Source organism: Pristis pectinata, chromosome 7 (genome assembly GCF_009764475.1).
Source record: "Pristis pectinata isolate sPriPec2 chromosome 7, sPriPec2.1.pri, whole genome shotgun sequence".
Lineage (NCBI taxonomy): Eukaryota > Metazoa > Chordata > Chondrichthyes > Rhinopristiformes > Pristidae > Pristis > Pristis pectinata.
In genome coordinates this window covers 36,019,968-36,031,517 of record NC_067411.1, presented here as the reverse complement: position 1 = coordinate 36,031,517, position 11,550 = coordinate 36,019,968, and positions in this window count along the sequence as shown.

Here is an 11,550-nt window from a genome sequence, read left to right as displayed (position 1 = left end):
CTTGGAAAGTTATAACCAATGCATTAACTATCTCACCAGCCACTTCTTGTAGGACCCTAGACTGAAGCTCATCAGGACACAGGAACCTGTTAGCCCACAGCTCCAATGATCTGCTCAGTATGACTTCACTGGAGATTGTAATTTTCCTGAGTTCTTCCCTCCTTTCCAGTTCCTGATGTAAGCTTTAATTGGGATGTTAATTTTATCCGCTACTGACAAGAGGTCCTTGGAAACACCTCCTATACCTGAAGGAATATCAGCTGCAATGTAATCTTCTGAGCAAGTAAAAAAAAATTGTTTGGGATAATTCATGGAAAAACACATCTGGGAAATACTTCTGCAATCCCCAAAGTGAATGAACTTGAACTGGAGAAAATGCTGTGACCATGATACCTTTGTATGCAGTCATGGTGAGAAACTTCTTCTGTTCCTGTTAAAGTGTTTGCAACTGTCATGCATAAAGCAGCAGGTTATTAAAACAGCTGATAACACATTATAAACATAAAAATATCATCTAGTCCAGTTCGAATCTAATGGAACTTGCACTCACATTGCCTTGGATCTCTCTTTCCTATCCAATTCACATTACCTTTTCATCCAGACACAATCTGATCCCTTCTTTATTCAAAATACTTCCATCAAATCTCCTAAATCTAAGCCTCTTTTAAAAAGTTGTATCTAAGATTAGATTAGTTAGAATTTTTGAGTTTAGTTGTGATTCTTTCTTTTCCAAGGTTTAGTTTATATCATTGGAGGAGACTAAAATCAACCACAGAACTTTACAAATCCCCCCTTAAATTAAAAATAAATATGAGATTGTTAAATTTGGCTTGTACTATTAATCAGGTATTGAGGCGGTGAAGATGTTTTTTACAGGGCTGTATAACTGTGCTGCTTTATGTATCACAACTCAGACATTCCCCATTCAATCTGAAAAACATCTAATCCCCTGGGAGAGGAAAAGCCCTGGATAAGTAGAGGGAAACAAAACCTGGAAAATTCTTCTCCTTGCTCTTTAAATGATTATAACTAGTTGAGTCTCAGTAATATTATTCAGAAACTGTACAAGGTGATCTCTATTTCAACAAGAAACAGGTCTTGCCCTTATATGGAGATGCTGAAAATCTGGACCAATACACAAAGGAGCTGGAGGACTCAGCAGGTCAAGCAGTATCTATGGAGGGAAATAGACAGTCGACGTTTCGGGTCAAGACCCTTCATCAGTACTGGGAAAAAAAGAAGGGAGATAGCCAGTATAAAAAGCTTTTTATACCCACCTTTTTATACTGGCGATCTTCCCTTTTTCTTTCCAGTCTTGACCCGAAATGTTCGTTTCCCTCCATAGGTGCTGCCTGACCTGCTGAGTTCCTCCAACACTTTTGTGTCTTGCTCTTGGACTTGAATATGAATATGAAACAATTCAACAATTCAGCAGTCACTACTGCTTGATTATCTTCTTGGAAAAGAGACCCTTGTAGCATCTAACCTGTTTGCAAAACTCACAATTCAAGCTTCTTCAGAGCTCCATCTATCTGTGCCTAATCTTGGTAGATGCAACACAACACAAACCAATAGGCCACGCATACGAGCAATTGATCTCATTGAATTATACAGGGCTCAATGAGAAAATTAACAAGCTGAACTCACACTCTAAATGGAAGTGGCTTCCATTTTTATGTGTACATAAAGTGAAAGGATTGTTAGGGATTAATGAAAGAAATGTAGTTTTTGAAATGTAGATATGATGAGAATGTTGAATAAACATTTTGGGCTGGAAATTGGTTAGTCCCAAACCCTGCTCCAGAATTAGGATTGCATTCACCAGTGCCTGATGAACAAATGTGACTTCATCTATCCTTGTGGAGGTGGGTGCTTAAGATGATGGCAAGCTTGGTGCCAATCTCCTGGTGCATTCCTGCCTTCATGTTAAGGTAGTCTGGATCAAGCACTGAGGGACGGTACTCAAAATCCCACCTGAGTTAAAATCAGCCGTAAACTGCATTGCATTAAGTACCTAATTCAATCTCAATGGTTTCCATTCATTTGAATCCCTGAGAAAAATCATACTAATGTTGAAGCTCATAATTAAAAGCAGACTACTTGGCTGAAGTAATGGAGAATATCTGGTAACTAGTGATTCAGAATAAAATGTTAACATCTTCAGCAAGGGTGAAGGGAAAATTGATGAGGAAAAGCAAAATAACTTCATCAAGTGTTAGGGTTTGTGGTTTCCCTTTCTGAAGAAGTTGAACTTCTTGTCAAATCTGGAAATCCATGTAAACATTTGTGTGAATTTAGTTGTAGTTATACATTCCAATTCGGTGAGGTCAGAAAAACTAGGGTTGAAATTATAAACAGCAACACACAAGATGCTGGAGAAACTCAGTGGTCAGGCAACATCTATGGAGGAAAATGGACAGTCAACGTTTCGGGTCAAGACCCTTCATCTGGGTTATAAACATTTTCCCCATGAGGGAAATGTTGCCAGTGGTTCTGTTACAATCTGCTCGAAAAAGGTGAGGATGATTTGTACTATTGTAATTGGCTGCAAATGAGGAATCATCTAAATGTTACTGGAATGAATATAGAGATGAGTACACTTACTTTTCAAACAATTTTTTGAGATCTATCAAGCATAGAACAACACTGAAGGGATCATGCTTCACTCTTTTGAGATGCACTGCCTGTACTTTGGGATGGGGGCCAAATACAGGCAATTGAGACTAGCATAGATAGGCATCTTAGTCAGCATGGATGAGTTGGGCAGAAGGGCCTGTTCCTGTGCTGTATTGGTCTATGTTCTATGTTCTACAGAGCAGCAATTCTCCCTTGGTTAACATGAATACCCAACAGATAAATAGGCTTGTGCGGCACAAATGGTGTATTCTGAACAGTTGGCCCAGGAAGCTCACCATGGAGCATAGATGCAACGTAATAACATTGACCTGAAGAAATATAAAGGAAATAAATGACCTTTGTCTTCAAGGCTGGTTTCCTTACTGGAATGAATTGCTCAGCAGGGGAGTCTTTGCCAAGAATGGCTGCAAGAATTGTAGATTACAAAATGGAGCAATCAACCTCAAGTGTATAAAATTCACATGTGAGTAAAACTGTTACCCAATCTGCTGAAATAGATTGCTTAATGGAAACTTCCAAAACTGGGTCAATGCACCAAGTTTAAATTAGCAGTCCCTAATATTGTAATACTTCAGATCTGGTGGAGTAACTGAATGATGGAGATTACAAAAAATACTGATGCTGGGAATCTGAAATAAGAACTGAAAACACTGGAAACACATAACAGGTCAGACAGCACATGAAGAAAGAGAAACAGAGTTAATGTTTCAGGTCAAAGATCCTTTGTCAGAACTGGGAAAGAGAGAAAAGCAAATTGGTTTTAAGTTGCAGAGAAGGTGGGGGAGAGGGATATATAGGACAAAGGGAATCACTGTGATAGGGTGAGGTCATGGTTGCTGTGGGAATAAATAACAGTTGATGGCTTTTGGCAGCAGTTAGCGAGTGATAATGCAGGCAAAACAGTGTAAAATGTTGTGAAATGTTGGACATGATCAGCAGATCAGGCTGTGTTGGTGAAGAGAGGAGACCCAAGTCAATGTCACAAATGGAAGAGTGACCAGAAATGCCAGTTCTGATAAGGACAGAGAGAACAAGTTACCAGAAGTTGTAGAATTCAATATTGAGTCTATAAGTTACAACCTGCCCAGATGGAAGATGAGGTATTGCTCCTCATATTAGCATTAGGCCTTGTTGTAACAGTGCAGGAGATCACATCAAAGCCAGAGTGGAACCTTTTTTGTTTCAAGTCAAAGTTTATTGTCAGCAACACACAAAAAGCTGGAGGAACTCAGCGGGTCAGGTAGCATCTATAGAGGGAAATGGACAGTCGACATTTCAGGTCGAGACCCTTCATCTCTTCCAGCTTTTTGTAGGTTGCTCCAGATTCCAGCATCTGCAGTCTCTTGTGTCTCCAGTTTATTTGTCATGTGCAAAAGTATGGTGAGGTACAGGTACAATGAAAAACTTGCTTGCAGCAGCATCACAGGCACGTAGGCTCGGACACACACAGAATATAAATTATACATAAATTATACATACTTTGATTTTACAATTTATAGGCAAATGTGGATTTTTTAAATTTTCTCATTAGGGAATTTCACTCAAGTACAACACATCCCACATCCACTTGTTCTGGCAACTGCAGTAAACTTAACCAAGTGCCAAATTACATTTATCTTTTTGGATTGTCTAATAATAATAATTCGGTGAAATGAGTAGTTATAATTAATGTTGTCAGAACTGTTCCCGAGAATAATTCAGCTGTTGTCAGCACATTATACATAAGAGTTAACCAGAGTTAGTAAAATTTAGAAAAACAGGTTTGACCAGGTTGTGCTTAACTGAGTTTTTTGTTGAGTAAATTGGTTGTGTTTCCTTGCAACCTTTGTCTGTTTTTACAAACAGATTTACAGGTTATAGATATTGGGATGTGGGCAGGGTGATGATAATCGGTAAAAAAATCAGGAGAGAAAAGATGAGCACCCAAATGAGAGAAAAATGTAAAGATTCAAATTCCTAGTGGGAATTTTGGGATGCTGCCGAATTTCCCTGTGTAAATTTCATGATTGAGCAGTGTGGAATCCTCTGCAGTTTCACAAGGAAGAAAGAGAATGCTCTGCAAATGTTCCCAGAGAACTGAAGGATTTATGGAGCTGAGATTACAATGGTTTGGAAGCAAAGTGAACGGATGATTGAAAGTAGTTAGTATTAACCTAATGCTGAGCAACTGTATGCATCTCTGAAGAGTTCAATGCTTCCAGCTTGGAGGTATTGAGAGCAACTGAAGGATAGTGGATATTAAAGCTGCTGAAGTAATGGGTGCCCTTTTACTAGGGTCACAGGAAGGGTTTGAGGGGCCTGAAGAGACCACTGACTGAGGCTCTGCCTGCTCTTATCTGGGTAACTGGCCACTGCCTCCAACCTGACAGTCGACTAAACAAACAGTTGGGCTGCAGGGTGGGATTGTGAGGAAGGTCTCTGGCAGTTGCTGGGAGGAGTGTAAGGACAACAGGATATGAGGGATCTGGGTGGAATCTGTGGTGGGTGGTTGGGGGGGGGGGTGTTGGATTTTGCCATGGGAAAGTGACACTGGCTCAAACTTGGCCTCTGCAATTGATTGAAAATGCAAATCACATCATCAGAGCTGACCTGCATGTTTTAGAGATAAAATCCCAATGTTTTCCTGAGGACATCCCACTCATTGCTCGAATAGTAGGAAGCAGGATCAATGGATGTTAAAAAGCTCCCATTATTTTAACTGTCTTCTGTTCTGAGACCAATGTTAAGAGCGCTGAGAATCTATAAGCCATGATAAAGCCAGAACCATGTCCAGCTCTAACATTGTCTCTAATGTAACCAGCAGAAGACACTGGCAGCAGTGTGGGTGAATCCTTGCAGCTGGCAGCTCTGGAGCCATTTAGCTGAAAGAGATTCTACCTTCCCATCTCAAAAGACTTGTGGACCTCTGTCCAACAGCTTTATGTAAAAAATAATTAACCTGTAGGTGTCTCAGCCACTTCCCTGGTTTGGACTTACCTAGTTGGGTCCACTTGTGCTCACTCTTGGGGACCCCATCAGTTGATTGTGACAGCTGGTTTTATTCCTTAGAAGTCTGAAAGGAATTACCGAAGGAGTTTAGCTCTCAAAGGAAATATTCTGTGTACTGGAAATTGATTCAGTCCTGAACGGGAGCACTAAACCTGAAAGTATATCAATGGTGTGGAGGCCCAGAGAGACCTTGGAGTGTATGTCTAGGTTGCAGGACAGGTCATTAAGGAGGTTAAGAAGGCATGTGGTATGCTTTTCTTTTCTGGTCAAGGCATAGAATATATAGACAGGGGTGTTATGCTAGAAATATATATGTTGGTTAGGCTACAGCATGTTAGTTAGGCTACAGCATGCATACTGCATATTGTTCTGGTCACCAATCTGGAGGAAAGATGTTATTACACTCCAGAGGTTGCAGAGGAGATTTATTGGATGTTGTCAGGACTGGAAAATTGCAGGGATGTGTACAAGTTGGTGTCAAATATGTGAGGTGTAGACCAACGTCAGTGGCATAACTACATGAATTTGGTTCAGATGAGGCTTTTGGAAGGAGGCCCATGGATTTTTACAATGTCAGGGCAGATGCAAAGAGGTTGAGAATTCATGCGATAATGCATTGTTCAATTCATACCTATTAAAAGCAATAAAAACAGAAAATGCTGGAAACACTCAGGAGGTCTGGCAGCACCTAGAACATAGAACATAGAACAGCACAGCAAGGGAACAGATCCTTTGGTTCACAATGTCTGGGCTGAACATGATGCCAAATTAAATTAAATCTCTTCAGCCTGTGCATGATCCATATCCCTCCATTCCCTGCATATTCATGTGCCTACCTAAAAGCCTCTTACACGTCACTATTGTATCTGCTTCTACCACTACCCTGGCAGCCCGTTCCAGACACCTACCACTCTCTGTGTAAATAAAATCCTGTCCCGCACTTCTCCTTTCAACATTCCCCCTCTCACCTAAAATGCATGTCCTCTCGTATGTGACATCTCTACCCTGGGAAAAAGATTCTGATTGTCTACCCTATCTATGCCTCTCACAAACTTCCAACAGGTCTCCCCTCAGCTTCCGACACACCAGTAGAAAGAAAGTTAACAGTCCAGGTCAAAGACCCTTCATCTGAACACCATTCTGTTTCTGTTTCCATAGATGCTGCCTGACCTGCTGATTATTTCCAGCATTTTCTGCTTTTCTTTCTGATTTCCAGCATCTGCTGGTTTTTCTATAGATTTTCATATAAAAAGCAATGTTGGCCACAAGAGATTCCTTTAACACTTTCTCATGGAAAAAATATCCCAAGTGCAGAGCACAAACATTTCATCTATTTTGTTTTAGCCATTATGGTTGAAATCTGGGGAACCCTCAGTCAATCTAAATTATTCCACAGGAAAAAAGGGGTGCCATTTCATAAATGCCTAAATTGTTAACATCTTCAGCATATGCAGTATTGGTCTGTGGACAATATTTGTCCCTTTGGTATCAGCACTTCTTTAAGGACTGTATCATATGACGAACTGCTTTCTTATCCTTGCAACCATGCTTAGTGAAGAAATTTCCAGGTGCAGTTTAATTGGAAGGAATCCATGGTAAAAATGCCAAATTATGCTACAAACTCTTGCATTAATATAGTATCGTCATTGGTTGTTTAAATTACTAACTATTGTCAGTGTCTTAGGGATGGAATAAGTATGATACTGAAGTAGAGTTGTTTCAAAACACAGAATTATGTTACAATCATTAATGGTTGCTGAACCCAGATCATCTACAGTTTCACCCTTCTACAAAATCCATTTGCACTACATCATCCCAGAAATCAAGCTGTAAGGAATTGTACAGTGAAAAATAAAAGTTAAAGGAAAAATCTGCAATATACATCCCAAGACCAGGGCCATAATTCTTACTGCAGCTTCAAATTGACTGAAGTTTCTAACTCAAATATAACAGCAAATGAAAGACATTTAAAATGATCCATAGAATGTAAAATGCATGATATGATTGCTCACAAAAACTCATGGCACCCATTGAAGCTTAAAAAATGTAGCTGCAATAAATTAGCAGCTATCCAGACTGCAGTCAGACTGTCATTAGATAAAATAAGACATTTCATGATTACTGGCACATTCAACCACCTTTTGTTCAACAGGAATGATCTGCAGACACATTTTAGTGCACATTGTTTATCCTGCCTAATTTTAATACTGTCCTAATTGTGGCTATCAAGAAAGAATCCAATAAAAAATCCATTGGAAACAAAAAAAAAGCTTCAAATTTGTCAGACCCTCCATGAAATAAGAGTAAATCTGCTTTCAAAAATTTTTATACCTACCTTCGCATGTCATGAGATGCCTCTAAAATTCTGATACGATGAATATGAGAAGACTTATTCTGTGGTTCCACTATGCAGCTTGAACCTTTAACAAATGGATTGCCTTGGACTCCCAAGGACAGTCAACTTCCTTTGCTGCTTCTCCTTCACCAGAATCTCTGTGTATTTAGAATATAAAACAGTACAGCACAGGAACAGGTCCTTTGGTAATTAAATGCCTAACAAAACTAATCCTTTCTGCCTACACAATGTCCATATTCCTCCATTCTCTGCACATTCATGTGACTGTCTAAGAGCTTCTTAAATGCCTCTATCGTATTTGCCTCCACAACCACCCCCGGCAGCCCATTTCAGGCACCTACCACTCTCTGTGTAAAAAAACCTGCCCTGTACATCTCCTTTGAACTTACCCCCCTCACCTTAAATGTATGCCCTCTGGTACTTACGTTTCAACCCTGGGAACAAAATACCAGCTGTCTACTCTATCTACGCCTTTTCTAATCTTATATACCTCTATCGGATCTCCCCTCAGCCTCCACCACTCTAGAGAAAACAAACCAAGTTTGTCCAACCTCTCCTTATAACACATGCCTTCTCTTCCCGGCAGCATCCTGGTAAACCTGTTCTGCGCCCTCTCCAAAGCCTTCACATCCTTCTATGGGGCAACCAAAATTTAATGTAACACTCCAGATGCAGCCTAACTAGAGTTTTGTAAAGCTGCAACATAACTTCCCAACTCTTGAACTCAGTGTCTTGATTAATAAAGGCAAGCGTGCCATACACCTTCTTTACCACCCTTTCAACCTGTGCAGCCATTTTCAGTGAGCTGTGGATGTTGGCCCCAAAATCCCTCTGTACATCAACACTGTTAAGGGTCTTGCCATTAATAGTGTACTGTTCCTTTACATTTGATCTCCCAAAGTGCAACACCTCATTTATTGCCAAATGTGTGTATCATCTCCACTCTAATGAAAAGAATCAACAGAATCAAGCTATTTAGCAATGGAACATAGATCAAATTAGCACAGTTACTACTTTAATGCTGATAGAATTTCATTTAATGGCCCAATACAAAATCCAAAGCTAGCACAGATTGAATATCACATCCAAGGGTCTGACCCATGCCTTACTTGGCAACACTCTATTCCAAGCACGATCGCAGGATGAGATTACTAGGTTGAGGAAAAGTTTTGGGATATGCTCAAAGCTTCATTGAAAAAATTGCGACATCCCCTCTGACGCCTGGGAATCTGTGGTACATAACCACTCGAGAGCAGGAGCAGAAAGGATGGTATTGAAAACCTCGATTTGATGCATCAGGAGCTCACAGAAGCCCAGCAAAGTGACAGGCAACCCACCTGCCCTCACCAGCCCTGTCAAATACCCCCTGCCCCATTGCGGAAGAGTCTATGGTTCCCACATTCGCCTCATCAACAGAATCCAAAGAACTGGCATATATAAGATAAGATTTCTTTATTAGTCACATGTACATCAAAACACAAAGTGAAATGCATCTTTGCACAGAATATTCTGGGGGCAGCACACCCTATATCATCTCCAAGCCTTTGACATTCTTTCCAAGCCATTCAATGTAATACTCTACCATAGATATAAACAGACACTTCTGAGGACTTTGCATAATGTTATTGTCATTTAATTTATTTCACTTATCATTATTTTTTGTTCCAAATGTGCAAGTTCACATTTCTTTGCATTAAGTTTCATCTGCCATCTGTTTGCCCAGTATCCAAGTCTATTTATTATCTGCTGAGGTTGTCTACTCCTGTCTTCTGAGATCTTCTACTCATCTTTTCATTTCCAAGTTTTGTTTGTACCTCTTAGGAAATTAAGAAAAAAAAATGAAACTTAAAATGCATGAACTGGGATAAATTGAACTGAACTAGTCCAAGTTAGTTCTTTTCTGGATGGGGGAATCAACAATCACAGGACACTTGGAGAGAAAGTATGCCAATTTTGTTGTTGTATTTTTCCATTGATGTCTTTGTCTTTGGCCTATTTTTTGTGTTTGATTTTGATGAACCATCCTGAGCTGGAGGCATTTAGCAATCAGGTGATCTGTTGTGTGACTGATACTTTACCTGAAGCCCATGGAGTCAATGACCTTTAAAGTACAGAGAAGGGATGCTCCAAGCGTGAAATGAGCTCTCCCTGTGCAAAGAGTTAAACATCAATGCTTGCTGTTTATTGATTTATTTCTGATAAGGAAATACAGTGGTCTGCAAGAATAAACTACCATTAAAATCTCAGGTATGTGTATCTTTCTACTTTTACCTTTGTACTTATTAATGTCTTTTCCAGATATTCTTGAATTTACAGATCTCATATACCACAAACCATGAATTCGACCAAACTGGTATTTCTTGAATCATCTATAATTTAACTTATCTTAAATGCATACCCTACCATATTAATCAGATTAGCTTGATTTAGTCACTAAAAAAACGCATTAAAATATATTTTTTATTTCTTTTCCTTTATAGATGATGATTAGATACAAGATAAGCATGAACTAAGATAAATTAGAAATTTTATTTGTAAGTTTCTTGTATTGTTGGATTGTTAGATGATGTTTTAAGCAGAAGGATAAATTAAGGATTTGATACATTTTTTTGAATGTTAGAAATGGAGGTAACTTTAAGTAACCTTTTTACACCTGATATTTTGCATTTAAAAATATTAGTAAGAAGAATCAAACAATTTGATAATTGCTTTAATAAAACACCAATGCGAGCTTCAGAACTTCCATTTCTGCAAGAAATTGTTCATTGATCACCACTGCCTATTATGACAATGATGTAATTGTGATGGAATTTCATGATATCACTCCAGGGAGAGTTCTGAGCAAATCTCTTACCACAATGCATTTTACCATCTGTTTGAAAGAGAAGCCCAGCAAAACTGTGTTCTCCTGATGCATCTGTGAGCTCCTGATGCATTGAATTCCCCCAATTGGTCCTTCTGCACTCGAAGTGGTCATTCAAAACCAGCTAAACTGTGTTTCTTCCTCTCCCTCCCTCTCTCTCTCTCACACACACACACACACACACACACACACACACACACACACACACACACACACACACACACACAAACTTTCACTTATTCCAATCATTCTCCCTACAAGAATTTTAGTCTGTTGTCATATATTCTTCCACTAGTCTATTTCAATTTAAAGCCTATCTGACAAAGTTACATCTATGGGGAGTTTTGACTCAAAGGAATAACATTACCTTGCCCTCAGCACAAATGGGAAAGCTTTACATTATATAAGCATAATGGATGCTGCAGTATTTTCTAACTTCCTTTATAATACAATGTAAAAAAATCATAAATAAGGAACAAAACCAGGAAGTCCTGGAAAACTCAGCTGGACATGAAATTTCCATTTTTATTTCAGGTTTCCAGTATCTGCTTATTTTTGCCCTCAATAATATAAGGATATTGGTTAAACAACATTGTCTCTTCACAGTGTTAGAACAGTAGGATTATATGAGGATTTTTTTGACTGGCAAGTAATGTTGTGAAATCCCAACAATCCTGTCCAAATGCTGACTGTCTACGAGTAATTG